The 17,169-nt window shown below is 33.0% G+C and overlaps 1 protein-coding gene across 1 annotated transcript in view; it reads left to right on the forward strand.

Moving 5' to 3' along the window:
• Nucleotides 1-17,169, forward strand: part of LOC142228676 (uncharacterized) — a 596,821-nt gene that overhangs the window by 452,068 nt on the left and 127,584 nt on the right. The gene's annotated exons all lie outside the window — the stretch shown is intronic.

A 17,169-nucleotide genomic window follows, 5' to 3' on the forward strand; every position in this document is an offset into this window, starting at 1 on the left:
TGGGAGCTATATCTAAATCTGCACCGACTTCAACCAAATTTGGCACGCATTGCTACAATGCTAATTCTACTCCCTGTGCAAAATTTCAACTAAATCGGAACAAAAAATTGACTTCTGTGGTCATATGAGTGTAAATCAGCCGAAAGCTATATATTGGAGCTATATCTAAATCTGAACCGATTTCAACCAAATTTGGCACGCATAGCTATAATGCTAATTCTACTCCCTGTGCAAAATTTCAACTAAATCGGAGCAAAAAATTGGCCTCTGTGGTCATATGAGTGTAAATCGGCCGAAAGCTATATATTGGAGCTATATCTAAATCTGAACCGATTTCAACCAAATTTTTTTTTTTTTTTTATTTCATTCAATTTTGTAATACAAAAAGCTACTTATTTATAGCCGAAAAAATATATTACAATTGTTACATATTTGTTAATAAAGTAATAACCGTAGTCCTAAATATATACATATTATTATTTTTTTTTTTTTTATTTATTTATTTATTTATTTATTCATTTGTTTTTATTTTTATCTATAGTCAGCTTCAATCAACAACACTTTACTTTTTACAACATATATAAAAAAATTCTAAACTTAATAAATACACTCAAAAAAAAGTGAACTCTCTATTTCACTAAAGCCAATTTAACTTTATATTAGTTCATAGAATCATTATGTTTGGAAAAAGTTTACTTTACTCAAATAATTTTTGCGTACGTTAGTTAAATGAACTAAAACACAGGAAAAAATTATACAAAAATAAAGCATAAAGGTTTCCTAATTTCGTATTTCTCACAAAATAGTTCATTATTTCTTTAAATTTGTAAATTTTACCAAAAATGTGTCCATCATGAACTTCGTATGGCACTAAAGACATTCTTGCAATTTTGAACTCCAAGATTTCTATTAAAACTACAAAATTTTCTTTAACAAGTGCAAAAACTTAGTTATGTCTAATAAATTTTCTTGAATTTGTCGAAAACTATTTACTTATTTTTACCATATCAGAGTGATGCCAGCGCTTGTAATACTGTTTAGTTAAAATTTTCTAAAAAAATTCAAAATTTTCTAAAATTAATCGAAAGTTATCTTTCCTGGTGGGTTCACTGTTTTTTCAGTGTAGGTCCGAAGACAACGATGGTGCCAAGCTACAAATTTCCAAAATATTCTAGTAGCTTCTTCCGGTATGTGAAATAGGAAAATGTAAATCTTTTCAATTCGGTCGGTAAGAAATTCCAAGCATGTGCAACTGTAATCAAAAGTGATTTGTCGTAAATCGAATAGTGTCTTAAAGGAATAAAAATTTGCAAATTCCGTTGAGAATGCAAAAACGTAAATTGTTGTACCAAGAATTTGGGCTTACAGCTTTTTACTATCTTGTAGAACGTCAGTAAGTATCTTATAGTAATATAATCCGAAAAAGTACAATTAAAAAAACGAATTACATAAGGAGATATGTGATTGTAGCTATGAACAATTTGACCATCAGCCTGTCTGATCGTTGAGCTATACCGAACATTGAAAACAAATCTCATAATCTTATTCACGAGAATTCTAATCTTATTGATGTTGCTGGATGTAGTACACAAATATACCTCCATGCAAAAACAGACCTGTGACATTAACAAAGCATGGGCTAATATGTATCTGACACGAAACGGAAGAGCTGCATTCAGCGAGTATAGCCTTCTAAGCGTGAAACATACCTTGGAATAAACATTATCAATATGTCTCCTATAACTAAGTTTGGAATCCAAGGTGACTCCTAAAACTTTAAGTTCATCAATTGTTTGGAGTTCTCTATCACCAACACAAACAATGACGCTTCCAGGATTCGAAGAATCAAACCTAAGTACCTTAGTTTTCGAAACATTAAGCACAAACTTATTCAATGCTATCCAATCCTGAATGAGTTTTAAAGTATCGTTTGCTTTCCTCTGCAGAAACTCAGCTGAATTGTGATGAAAAATTAGTTGTATGTCATCTGCATAGGAATACAATGAACAGAATTCAGAGTCCACAACATCAAAAAAATCATTCAGGTACATCGTGAACAAGAGTGGACCTAGTACAGACCCCTGCGCCACTCCCGAGGCAACCGATCTGATTCGAGAATCCCGGCCATTAAACGAAACGAACTGCCTTCGCCCAGTTAAGTAAGAACATATCAATAAATCTGCACTGTTGGAGAAATAAAAAAGATCACAAAGTTTCCTTAACATAATTTTGTGATCAACACGATCAAACGCCTTGGACAAGTCTAAGGACACCAAAAAACAAGCCTCTCCTTTGTCTACATACTCTCTTACCGATTCTGTGACCCCTAGTAATGCAGAAGAAACACCGCAACCCCTACGGAAGCCAGTTTGTCTATCATTGAGCAGTTCATTGTCTGTTACATGTTTCGTAACCTGGTATCGAATAACATGTTCAAACACTTTCGAGAGTATGGGCAATACACTAATAGGCCTAAGATTATAAATATCATAAGATGTGCCATTTTTGGGAATCGGTACTACCCGAGCCAACTTCCACATACTTGGAAACGTTGAGGTGACTATAATGCTATTGAACAGATGCAGTAGTTGATCACAAAGATATGGAAAAATTATTCTTAGAAACCGTAAAGGAATTCCATCAACACCGCAAGCATTCGACCTAATTTTACCAAATGCAATACACAAATCACTTAAATCACGCATAATTTGGCACGCATAGCTATAATGCTAATTCTACTCCCTGTGCAAAATTTCAACCAAATTGGGGTAAAACTCTGGCTTCTGGGACCGTATTAGTCCATATCGGGTTATAGATATATATGGGAGCTATATCTAAATCTGAACCGATTTCAATAAAATTTGGCACACTTGACTACAGTACTAATGGTTCTTCTTGTGCAAAATTTTAAGCACATTAGGATAAAACTCTGGCTTCTGGGGCCATATAAGTCCATATCGGGCGAAATATATATATGGGAGCTATATCTAAATCTGAACCGATTTCCAAAATCAATAGGGATCTATTCTGAGCCAAAATACATACTTGTGCCAAATTTGAAGTCGATTGGACAAGAACTGCGACCTAGACTTTGATTACAAAAATGTGTTCACGGACAGACGGGCATGGCTATATCGACTCAGGAGCCCACCCTGAGCATTTTTGCCAAAGACACCATGTATCTATCTCGTCTCCTTCTGGGTGTTGCAAACATATGCACTAACTTATAATACCCTGTTCCACAGTGTGGAGCGGGGAATAAAAATATATTTTATAGCCTGCACCATTTTGGAACAAAATTACAATTTTCGATCCTATAGGAAATATTGTCAAAATTTAATATTTGTAGGAAATTTTTTCAAAATTTTCTTTCTATAGGAAATTTTCTAAAAAAAATCCCTTATAAAAATTTAATTTCTTTAGGAAATTTTGTCATAGTTTCATTTTTATAAGAATTTTTTTCACAATTTCAGTTCTTTAGGAAATTTTTCAAAATTTTATTTCTATAGGTTTTTTTTATCAAAATTTCATTTCTCTAAGAAATTTGCTCAAAATTTCATTTATATAGGAAATTTCGTCAAAATTTCATTTCTATAGCAAATTTTGTCAAAATTTCATTCCTATACGACATTTTGTCCAAATTTCATTTCTATAGGAAATTTTCTCTTTCATTTCTACAGAAAATTTTGTCAACATTTCATTTCTATAGAAAATTTCGTCAAAATTTTATTTTATTTTCTCAAAATTTTTCTCAAAATTTCATTTCTCTAAGAAATTTGCTCAAAATTTCATTTATATAAGAAATTTCGTCAAAATTTCATTTCTATAGGAGATTTTGTCGAAATTTCATATCTACAGGAAATTTTTGCAAAATTTTATTTCTATAGGAAATTTTCTCAAAACTTCATTTCTTTAGAAATTTTATTAAAAATTTTATTTCCATAGGAAATTTGGTTAAAATTTCATTTCTATAGGAATTTTATCAAAATTTCATTTCTTTGAAAAACTGTCTGGAGATATATAAATTTTGTCAAAATTTCATTTCTTTAGGAAATTTTGTAAAAATTTCCTTTGTCAAAATTTCATTTTTATAGAAATTTTGTCAAAATTTCATTGCTACAGAAAATTTTGTCCAAATTTCATTTCTATAGAAAATTTTGTAAAAATTTTATTTCTATAGAAAATTTTGTCAAAATTGTATTTTATAGAAAATTTTGTCAAAATTCCATTTCTATAGGAAATTTTGTCAAAATTTCATTTTTATAGGAATTTTTGCAAAAAATTCCATTTTTATAGGAAATTTTGCAAAAAAATTCATTTCTATAAAAAATTTTGTCAAAATTTAATTTCTATAGAAAATGTTGTCAAAATTTCATTGCTATAGGAAATTTTGTCAAACTTTAAATTCAACAGGAAATTTTGTAAAATTTCACTACTAAACCAAATTTTCTCAAAATTTAATTTCTATAGAAGATTTTAGCAAAATTTAATTTCTATAGGAAATTTTGTCAAAATTTCATTTGTATAGGACATTTTATCAAAATTTCATTTGTATAGGAAATTTTGTCAAAATTTAATTTCTATAGGAAATCTTCTCAAAATTTCATTTCTATAGGAGATTTTAGCAAACCCGTGTAAAAATTGGGGGATCTGATTTGATATGGTTAGATCTGAGCCAAGATATGGTCAGATCTGAGCAGATCCGAAAAATGGTTATATCTGGTCAGATCTAAATACTATGATTGGATCTGATCAGATCTCAAAAATGAGACACATCTAATCAGATCTAATTTGATATAATTGTATATTATTTGATACTATTGTATCTTTCGAGATCTTTCAACACATAAAAACCCATAATTTGTATATAAAATGAGATCAATTGTTTTATTTAATAATACAGACAAAAAGTATGTGCTTAATAAATATGTTTAATTTAAATTGATCCATCAAAGCTATTTAAGAGTATTGACAGTTGAGTTAGAGTGTTGTCCAGGGGTTTTTTCGTTTGTTTGCTTTGGACTTAGACACGCGACTAAAGTATTACAGCGTTAAGGCAATCTGCAATGAAATTAAGTAAAAAACAATTATTAAACAAATATAGGAATAAACAAATATGGAAATATATTGAACTGTGTAAGCAAGTATTAGTATTGTTTTGGATCATTCTTCTTAAAGTTGCAATAAAAATTGCCATATAATTTTATGTTGCTTTTAATACTCACATTTAAAGTGTATTCGGGATTAGGTTAGGTATAGCGATAGGCTGTTATTTTAGGCTCATACATACTATTCAGACCATCATGACATCACAGTGATCAACATCTCACTTATCACTGACTGCTGCTCGATTCAATAATTAGCTCAATAACATGGGACCTCCTTGCTATAATCGAGTCCTATCGGCATTTCACGTTGCGCTGAAACAACTTAGAGAATCTTTGAAGCAGAAATGTCACCAACATTACTGCGAGGAGATAATCCACCGCCGAAATAATTTTTGGTGTTGGTCGGAACTGGGATTGAACCCGTTACCTTTTGAATGCAAGGCGGGCATGTTAACCAGTACACCACTGAGGTTTCCTTTTTTTCCAAATCTAGAAAATAGTAAAACAATATGAAAATGACTACTAAGGAAATAACAAATACAATCTACTTACCTACATAATCTCCGCAATAAAGGAAACGATATACACTTTATCAAAGGAACACATTTAAAACAATTATATTAAATTTCTTAATTTTCTCAGCTAGTCTGGCGTTAAATTTGTTTAGAAGTGATGCCCCTGACGGCGTTGACATTTGACATAATGACATTGGGGTTTAGACGTGTATTTCAAAAATCTTTTTAACTTGTTCATGATTTTTTTAATTATATTTTGGACCGTATTTAACCCCATATATAGTCAGATATGATGTTATATCTACCATATATTATTAGATGTAGTGCTATATATGGTCCTATCCAAGCATATATTATTAGATATGCCAGATATAATTAGATATTATACTATATAAAGGGTGATTCTTTTGAGGTTAGGATTTTCATGCATTAGTATTTGACAGATCACGTGGGATTTCAGACATGGTGTCAAAGAGAAAGATGCTCAGTATGCTTTGACATTTCATCATGAATAGACTTACTAACGAGCAACGCTTGCAAATCATTGAATTTTATTACCAAAATCAGTGTTCGGTTCGAAATGTGTTTATCGACAAATTTTGTTCAGCGATGAGGCTCATTTCTGGTTGAATGGCTACGTAAATAAGCAAAATTGCCGCATTTGGAGTGAAGAGCAACCAGAAGCCGTTCAAGAACTGCCCATGCATCCCGAAAAATGCACTGTTTGGTGTGGTTTGTACGCTGGTGGAATCATTGGACCGTATTTTTTCAAAGATGCTGTTGGACGCAACGTTACGGTGAATGGCGATCGCTATCGTTCGATGCTAACAAACTTTTTGTTGCCAAAAATGGAAGAACTGAACTTGGTTGACATGTGGTTTCAACAAGATGGCGCTACATGCCACACAGCTCGCGATTCTATGGCCATTTTGAGGGAAAACTTCGGAGAACAATTCATCTCAAGAAATGGACCGGTAAGTTGGCCACCAAGATCATGCGATTTGACGCCTTTAGACTATTTTTTGTGGGGCTACGTCAAGTCTAAAGTCTACAGAAATAAGCCAGCAACTATTCCAGCTTTGCAAGACAACATTTCCGAAGAAATTCGGGCTATTCCGGCCGAAATGCTCGAAAAAGTTGCCCAAAATTGGACTTTCCGAATGGACCACCTAAGACGCAGCCGCGGTCAACATTTAAATGAAATTATCTTCAAAAAGTAAATGTCATGGACCAATCTAACGTTTCAAATAAAGAACCGATGAGATTTTGCAAATTTTATGCGTTTTTTTAAAAAAAAAAGTTATCAAGCTCTTAACAAATCACCCTTATGATGAGATCTGCAATTATATCTAACCAGATCTAGCACCATATATAGCATATCTGTGCATATCTAATTATGTCTGAACCAATATCTGAACAGATCCAATTAGATCCAATTTGATATTATTAGATAGGATTCGATCCTCCAATTTTTACACGGGAAATTTAATTTCTATAGGAAATTTTGTCAAAAATTTCATTCCTATAGGAAATTTTGTCAAAATTTCATTTCTATAGGAAATTTTCTCAAAATTTCATTTCTATAGGAAATTTTCTCAAAATTTCATTTCTATAGGAAATTTTCTCAAAATTTCAATTTTAAAGGAAATTTTCTACAAGATATTTTGTCAAAATGTCATTTCTATAGTAAATTTTCTTAAAATTTCATTTCTATAAAAAATGTTGTCAAAAATCCATTTCTATAGAATTTTTTGTCAAAATTTCATTTTTATAGGAAATTTTGTAAAAATTTAATTTCTTTAGGAAATTGTCCGAAAATTTAATTTATATATGATATTTTCTCAAAATTTCATTTCTACACCCTCAAAAAAAATCGCCTCTCTAACATATGTTCCAAACATATTTTGCAGGAAGCATATATATTATTGGATACTGCCGAAACATTAATAAAGGGTGATTTGTTAAGAGCTTGATAACTTTTTAAAAAAAAAAAAAACGCATAAAATTTGCAAAATCTCATCGGTTCTTTATTTGAAACGTTAGATTGGTCCATGACATTTACTTTTTGAAGATAATTTCATTTAAATGTTGACCGCGGCTGCGTCTTAGGTGGTCCATTCGGAAAGTCCAATTTTGGGCAACTTTTTCGAGCATTTCGGCCGGAATAGCCCGAATTTCTTCGGAAATGTTGTCTTCCAAAGCTGGAATAGTTGCTGGCTTATTTCTGTAGACTTTAGACTTGACGTAGCCCCACAAAAAATAGTCTAAAGGCGTCAAATCGCATGATCTTGGTGGCCAACTTACCGGTCCATTTCTTGAGATGAATTGTTCTCCGAAGTTTTCCCTCAAAATGGCCATAGAATCGCGAGCTGTGTGGCATGTAGCGCCATCTTGTTGAAACCACATGTCAACCAAGTTCAGTTCTTCCATTTTTGGCAACAAAAAGTTTGTTAGCATCGAACGATAGCGATCGCCATTCACCGTAACGTTGCGTCCAACAGCATCTTTGAAAAAATACGGTCCAATGATTCCACCAGCGTACAAACCACACCAAACACTGCATTTTTCGGGATGCATGGGCAGTTCTTGAACGGCTTCTGGTTGCTCTTCACTCCAAATGCGGCAATTTTGCTTATTTACGTAGCCATTCAACCAGAAATGAGCCTCATCGCTGAACAAAATTTGTCGATAAAAAAGCGGATTTTCTGCCAACTTTTCTAGGGCCCATTCACTGAAAATTCGACGTTGTGGCTCGTTAGTAAGTCTATTCATGATGAAATGTCAAAGCATACTGAGCATCTTTCTCTTTGACACCATGTCTGAAATCCCACGTGATCTGTCAAATACTAATGCATGAAAATCCTAACCTCAAAAGAATCACCCTTTATGTTTGTTTAATGTGAACATATTATATGTTTGGAAGCATTTTGAGCCCAAAAATATTATAAGCTTAGAAGAATTTTCCCCAAAGAAGATTGTGCTCATTCCCTAACATAATTTTCACTTCCACGAAATTTTTTAGTTCTTGGCACCTTTTTCTGTAATACAAATAATGTTGAAGAAATTATTCAATTTTATAATTTTTTTAAATTTTACCTTTCGCCTGGACGGAGAATCGAACCGAGGACCATACAGTTTGTAAGCCAACACACTACCACTGAGCTACGTAGCTGTTATAGTCACCAGAAGACAATTATCGTTATAAGTTACATTTATATAGCATAGTTTGCAGCGCCCACGAGCCCATTCAAACATAACATTATTTAACAGAAACATACATGTGCTGGCAACGTGGAGCAGTGGTTAGCATGTCTGCCGTACATGCAAAGGGTCGTGGGTTCAATCCCTGCTCCGACCAAACACCAATTGTTTTTTTTTAATTTACGCATTTATATTTATACTATATTAAATTTTTATAATGAAACTTCGAAATGTGGGTTATTAAAGATTTACAGTCAGAAACAGTGCTTGATATAAACGAAATGGACTGAGCTTTTGGATAAAATATTATTTTTTTATTGCAAAAATAACAATTTTGTAATAAAAAACTGGTTTTGGTATAAAAGTTTGATATTTTGGAAGGAATTCAAAAACTCTAACAAAGGAAGAACGTGGGGTCGAGTATAAACATACATAAATAATTTTATAATATACACAAATTAAATAATATTTAGACTTAAATTAAATAATATTTAGACTTAAGCGTATAAAATTTTTGGCCTTATCATAAAGCAGTTTCCGAAACAACATATAAGCGGTTTCACAGAAATTGCTCTCTTTCGATTCTCTCGCTGTGTTAATTTGATATCTTTCGTCAACCCTCCCGGTTTTTATCTCTATTTCTTTCTCTATACTCTCTCTCTTTCGCTCTCTGAATAAAATATCACAACATATATATGTTTACTCGAAATTTGTAAATTTATATATGTTTACATTCACACATATAATTTTTATGAAACATGCATGCCCCAAACATAATATATTCTAACATATTAACATATGTGTTCCAAACATTTAGTGTTAGTTTGAGAACATTACATGTTTGCACTGAAATATATTGTGTTTAAAAATTGTGCCCGAAACACATTTTGTTTATATCGAAACATATGAAAAACATATTTTTCTAACAGTGTATTGGAAATTTTATCCAGATATAATTTCTATAGGAAATTTGGTCAAAATTTCTTTTCTATGGAAAATTTGCTGAACATTTAATTTTTACAGGAAATTTTGTCAAAATTTCATTTCTATACATTTATGGTAAAAATCCATTACCAATCCAAAAATCCATTACCACTTATTTCATCTAAAATGAATGTTGTCAAAACAAATAACATTGAATTTGTTTTTAACAGTACACTTTATTTTTAATTGGAAGGTATATTTAGGGATGTTTATTAGTCTGTTATGTAGTAACCCCCACTTGTTAAACCAATAAAGGATAGAGTTATTCTTTAATCTTGGCCACTTGTTGTGTATGAAATACGAAACACGGGTTTCTGTTTACGCTGCGTATTTGCCCTACATTTTTCATGCGGCGAAAAAAAGATCCACATTTGTGGTACCTTTTCACAGTTTGGTGAAGAAAACGAGTGGCAGATTACCATAGTTTCAACCCAAGAAACTAATACGATATCAAATCACCTTTGTTATCTCTACTAGGTCTCTATTTTATTTACTTCTTGTATAAAATGTTTGTGAAGGGCTAACTATTGTTTTAAGGATGGGCAATGGCAAATTCTAGCACATAAGTGTGCAGGCTTCTTAGGAAAGTTTTTTTTTGTTTTAATATTTCATCACCAAATAAGAGATATTTTCAACATGTTTTAATTACATTTTGTTTCAAACTTATATATAACGCATATTCATAATCATCTAGTCCATTTGAAATTTGGAATATCGAGTTAGTATTAGCGTTGTGAGCACTCACTGTTGAATGGATTTAAACATTTAGATAAAGAATAATGAATTGAATTATGAATTAAATTATGAAATACCCTATTGTATAGATTTTGAATTGAATTAAAAAACAAAAAACACTATTTTCTACATTAGGTGGCAACGTAAATCTTCTATTCCTTTTTGAGCCATGATGGCTTGGCGAAAGAAGATGTAACTCACGATCTCTTTTTCCACCAGATCGCAGCTCGTGTTACACGATCTCCTCTCATTTCCTATCAACTAATCCAATGTTAGTTAATCCGAAAATCTTGTTGTTCCTTTCTATTTACTCAGCGATATCATATGCATATATGGAATCAATCAATTGGAGCCTAAGCTCGTGTTACACGATAGTGCTTTGCCCTGAAATCTAGCCCTCTTACCCTTTTCCTCACCGTTGAACCTAACTTCACCCAAAGATTATCGCGTAGTCCATTATCTATTTTCTCCACAATATTTAATATTCTAGAAGAAGCTAATAATTGTTCACTCATCTACTAGGATCCTTCCAAATATTTGTCAGTTTATGGATTAATTTCCCTGTACTATAATTATAAGAATCTGTTATTCTTGGTGTACAGGTTTTTATGAAATAAATAAATTTGTTCACATCACTTTGCAGATCAATCTTCAGAAATGCGTCGACTTTAGTCCCCAACTTTAAAGAATTTTTATGTATTATTAAAGTCAAGTTAACCTTAGCCCAAAACATTTTTGTTTCATGTTATGATATCCATTTTTAAGTCAAATCACTTAGTAATAAGGACAGCACGACTTCATTGAAAAGTTGATGGACTTTTGGACAAGGAAAAAAACGTTATATTAGAGAAATGCGTCTTCTACGCCAAGCAAAATTTGCATTCGTATTTTAAGGACATGCAATCTTTGACCTCACTACAATATTTTTTTCAGTGCGGTGGAATATCCCACCTTAGTAATGCTGATGACATTTCTGAGCGTTTCAAAGCTTCTATAAGTGATTTCACTGCAATGTGGAACGCCGTTCGGACTCGGCTATAAAAAGGAGATCCCTAGTCATTGAGTGATAAAAGAGAAGTTCACCAATGTGGTATCACAAAGGACTGAATAGCCTAAGTGAGCCTAACACTTCGGGCTGCCATCTAACCTAAATTGGTCCACATGGGTCCATAATTATATATAGCCCTCATATAAACTGATCCCCAGATTTGGCTTGCGAAGCCTCAAAGAGAAGCAAATTTCATCCGATCCGTCTGAAATTTGGTACCTGGTTTTAGTATAGGGTCTCTAACAACCATGCAAAAATTGGTCCACATAGGTCCATAATTATATATAGCCCCCATATAAACCGATCCCCACATTTGGCTTGCGGAGCCTCAAAGAGAAGCAAATTTCATCCGATCCGGCTGAAATTTGGTACCTGGTTTTAGTATAGGGTCTCTAACAACCATGCAAGAATTGGTCCACATAGGTCCATAATTATATATAGCCCCCATATAAACCGATCCCCACATTTGGCTTGCGGAGCCTCAAAGAAAAGCAAATTTCATCCGATCCGGCTGAAATTTGGTACATGATGTTTGTATGTGGTCTCTAACAACCATGCATAAATTGGTACACATTGGTTCATAATTATATATAGACCCCACATAAAAAAAAATCTGATTCAATCACGAAATTAATTGATCCAATTAATTTTTTAATTGAAATGTCTTCAATCACAGAAATGATAGTATCAATTAAAAAAATAATTGAAGGTCAATTAAAAATTAATTGATCCAATTAAAAAATTAATTGATACTATTAATTTTTGTGATTGATTTTTGTTTCAATTAAAAAATTTGTTGATTCAATTAAATTTTTAATTGAATATTTTTTAAAACTCAATTAAAATTTTAATTGGAAAATTTTTCGTGAAATTTTTTTCTAAAAACCGATCCCCAGATTTGGCTTGCGGAGGCTCTATGAGAAGCAAATTTCATCCGATTCGGTTGAAATTTGGAACATAGTGTTAGTATATGGTATCTAACAACCGTGCCAGAATTGGTCCATATCGGTCCATTACTATATATAGCCCCCACTGTTCTCCAGATTTTACCTCCGGAGCCTCTTGAAGAAGCAAAATTCATCCGATCCGGTTGAAATATGGAACGTGGTGTTAGTATAAGGGCGATAATAACCATGCTAAAATTGGTCCATATCGGTCTATAGTTATATCTAGCCGATCCCCAATTACACAAAAATTGGTCCATATCGGTTCATAATCATGGTTGCCACTCCAGCCAAAAATAATCTACCAAAATTTTATTTCTATAGAAAATTTTGTCAAAATTTTATTTCTATAGAAAATTTTTTCAAAATTTTATTTCTATAGAAAATTTTGTCAACATTTTTCTTCTATAGAAAATTTTTGTCAAAATTTTATTTCTATAGAAAATTTTGTCAAAATTTTATTTCTATAGAAAATGTTGTCCAAATTTTACTTCTATAGAAAATGTTGTCAAAATTTTATTTCTATAGAAACTTTTGTCAAAATTTTATTTATATAAAAAATTTTCTGAAACTTAACTATATACGTATTTCATCGGTCTTTTTTAGTTTAATATATACTACGTATGGACTACCTTGGAATTTAGAAGACGGTGTTAGGAAGTTTTAAGATACCATTCCATCGGCAAGTGTTACCGCAACCCAAGTAATTCGATTGTGGATGACAGTCTCCAGTAGAAGTTTCTACGCAATCCATGGTGGAGGGTACATAAGCTTCGGCCTGGCCGAACTTACGGCCGTATATACTTGTTTGACCTTCATTTATATATATAATTCACAATAGAATAATAATTTTATTACTTGATAAGAATTTTTGAGAAACAAAAGTGTATAGGCTTTTTTATCATAATTTTACCTTAAAAATGATTAGAATTGCAAGTTTAATATTCCAGTAGCTTACTGCAAATCAACTAAATGTGAATTTGCACAACATTTATGATAACATAAAGCAAGAGTTACCTAAAGGCAACATTAAGCACGAAAGGGTTAAATTTCTGTCATGAAACAGTCTTAGACAGCTAGATGTAGAGTTCTCATCTAAAACTCTAGCCACAAAACAAGTAACACAATTCTGGTAGAAATTTTTGTTTTCGTTTAATGGATAGGATTCATCCCAAACCGAGCTTTCGGTAATCTAATTTGGTCAAATACTTCTAAAATTTTTTCAAATTCAAATCTTCTATTGCATTGAAAATCATGAGGGTTTTATCACACATATATCGATCATATGTAAAAAAAAAATACTTTTTAACATTCCTTTTTACCATGGCTTACCAATTAACCAAGACCTTGTCTTATAATTGGCCAGAACATGGTAAACCATTCCATTTGGTTTCGTGTGTGTGTAGATATTGGTTGACAAATAGAGAGAAAGACGGATGATATATGTTCCCTATATTCCTTGGTGAATTTAGTGGCCATATTTGGTGGGTAAAATCAAACGGTATAACATATGGAGGGCGCAAAATGACTATGGTATTTGATCCTGTTCGGTGGCGATTTTTAATAATTAAGATTCCTTTAAAATTCTCGGAATGGAAAAAAGTGTAGACTGTTGTCAAAACAATGTATGTGACATGCTGTTTTCTAATTAGGTAAATATTGGGAGAGGAAATCTTAGAATGGCGAATATTGAAGATTAAATCCTACTGCGTTAGAAAAATGGTATAGACCGTCATATGTCACGCTTTTTGGATAATGCCTTCTACCATCTGGGACTGGACAAGTTTTTGTATATTTACTTAAAGTAGGTAATGCAGGAGCGTCATTAAAATAGATTAATATCAAAGATTAAGCAACCTTAATTTTAGGAGACGCAATTTACTAAATATTAAGGACAAATTTCTTTAAAATAATGCAATTTGAATTAAAACTTTATATCTTTGAATCAAAAAAATTTTTTTTATAAAATTTAGGTGACAAATCTTGGAAATTGTCGTATGTCTGTGAACTTTAGAAAATTTTCCTTCAGCTTAAAATCATGCATTGACTAAACTATAAGCCTAGCTTAACCAACAGAGGTTAACAGTTTATTCAATGCATTGTTTTAAGCTGGACAAAATGATTGAAGAATAAACTAACATTTACAAAACAAAACGAATGAAGTAAGAGGAAGCACGCTTAAAATAAACCCAGCCAACTGCACTCAAATCGATGATTTGACAGTGGCAATGGAAAAGAGATATGTTTGTACAAATTTATTTCGGCAAAGGCCGGCTATCATAAGCGTTTTTTCGGAAGGTTCAAGTGTGGTTCACTTTGGATTTAGTGGACTGCCTGAATTTATTCTGATAATTGGTTGATAGTTTTGCTGCAAGTAGAGGATGCTGATGAGGAATGTGGTAATTCCGAAACGTGCGTCCATCCAACCATCTTGCAGTCTATAGGGCTTTGCCCAAATAAATTTGACAAACATTCTTTTCCTCTGTTGGTTAAGCTATACTTGTAGTTTAGTCAATGCATGCTTTTAAGCTGAAATCGAAAACAACAAAGTGATTGAAGAATAAACAAACAATAACAAAACGAGTAAATAACAAGTATATACGGCCGTAAGTTCGGCCAGGCCGAATCTTATGTACCCTCCACCAAGGATTGCGTAGAAACTTCTGCGAAAGACTGCCATCCACAAATTTCAACTCACTCGGATGAAATTTGCTCCTCCAAAAGGCTCCAAAACCAAATCTCTCGGATCGGTTTATATGGGGGCTATAAATGATTATGGACTGATATGGACCACTTTTGGCATGGTTGTTAAATATCATATACTACCACCAAGTACCAAATTTCAACCATATCGGCTGAATTTTGCTTCTCCAAAAGGCACCGGCAAATGCAAATCTGGCGATCGGTTTATATGGGAGCTATATATAATTATGGACTGATAGGAACCAATTCCTGCATGGTTGTTGGATACCATATACTAACATCACGTACCCAATTTGAACCGAATGGGAAGAATTTTGCTCTTCCAAGGTGCTCCGGAGGTCAAATCTGGGGATCGGTTTATATGGGGCCTAATTATAATTATGGACCGATATCGACCAATTTTTGCATGGGTGTTTGAGGACATATGTTAACATCACGTACTAAATTTCAACTGAATCAGATGAATTTTGGTCTTCCAAGAGCCTCCGGAGGTCAAATCTGGTGATCGGTTTATATGAGGGCTATATATAATTATGGACCGATATGGACCAATTTTTGCATGGTCATTAGAGACCATATACTAACATCATGTAACAAATTTCAGCCGGATCGGTTGAAATTTGTTTCTCTTAGAGGCTCTGCAAACCAAATCGGGAGATCGGTTTATATGGGGGCTATATATAATTATGGACCGATGTGGACCAATTTGTGCATAGTTGTTAGAGACCATATACTAACACCATGTACCAAATTTCAGCCGGATCGGATGAATCTTAAATTTCAGCCGGATCGGATGAAATTTGCTTCTCTTAGAGGCTCCGCAAGCCAAATCTGGGGATCGGTTTATATGGGGGCTATATATAATTATGAACCGATGTGAACCAATTTTTGCATGGTTGTTAGAGACCATAACACCATGTACCAAATTTCAGCCGGATCGGATGAAATTTGCTTCTCTTAGAGGCCTCGCAAGCCAAATTTGGGGGTCCGTTTATATGGGGGCTATACGTAAAAGTGGACCGATATGGTCCACTTGCAATATATGGTCCATTTGCAATATCATCCGACCTACATCAATAACAACTACTTGTGCCAAGTTTCAAGTCGATAGCTTGTTTCGTTCGGAAGTTAGCGTGATTTCAACAGACGGACGGACGTGCTCAGATCGACTCAGAATTTCACCACGACCCAGAATATATATACTTGATGGGGTCTTAGAGCAATATTTCGATGTGTTACAAACGGAATGACAAAGTTAATATACCCCCATCCTATGGTGGAGGGTATAAAAAACGCTTCAGAAATTGGCTAAGTCTTATTTGAATTCTTAAATTGGCATTTGTTTGTACGTGGATACCTTTATTAATTTTTCATAAAACGAAACTGACTATACGATAAATGAGTCACTTCACTTTATGATAATTATACGAACATTTTCGTTGTTCAACAAAAAAATTTTCCATTGAACCAAATTCCCCCATCGTATGGTGGGAGGTATAAAGAGATAGTCTGCTGAAATTAACTTTTCTTCAAAATATCATTCCGTAACATAGAGGTAAAAATGCCAGTTGCCTACAATTTTTCGTTTGATACATTCCAGTCCCAGATGTTATAAGGCATCCACCAAAAAGCGTGACATATGACACGCATGGTCCCTAATTTTTGTAAGGAACTAGGCTTTCCTATACAATGGCAGTCATACGCTGAGATTTCCCCCAGAAATATTTGGCTAATTAGAAAACAGCATGTAACAAACATTATTTTGACAATAGTTTATGCTTTGTTTTTCATTTTCTGAATTCTAAAGATATCGCAATTATTAGAAACCGCCACCGAATAGGATCAAATGGTTATTTTGGACACTCCATATGTTAGATCGTTTGATTTTACCCAAACAAATATGGCCACTAAATTCACCAAGAAATATAGGG

This window comes from Haematobia irritans, chromosome 3 (genome assembly GCF_050003625.1).
Source record: "Haematobia irritans isolate KBUSLIRL chromosome 3, ASM5000362v1, whole genome shotgun sequence".
Taxonomy (NCBI): Eukaryota; Metazoa; Arthropoda; class Insecta; order Diptera; family Muscidae; genus Haematobia; species Haematobia irritans.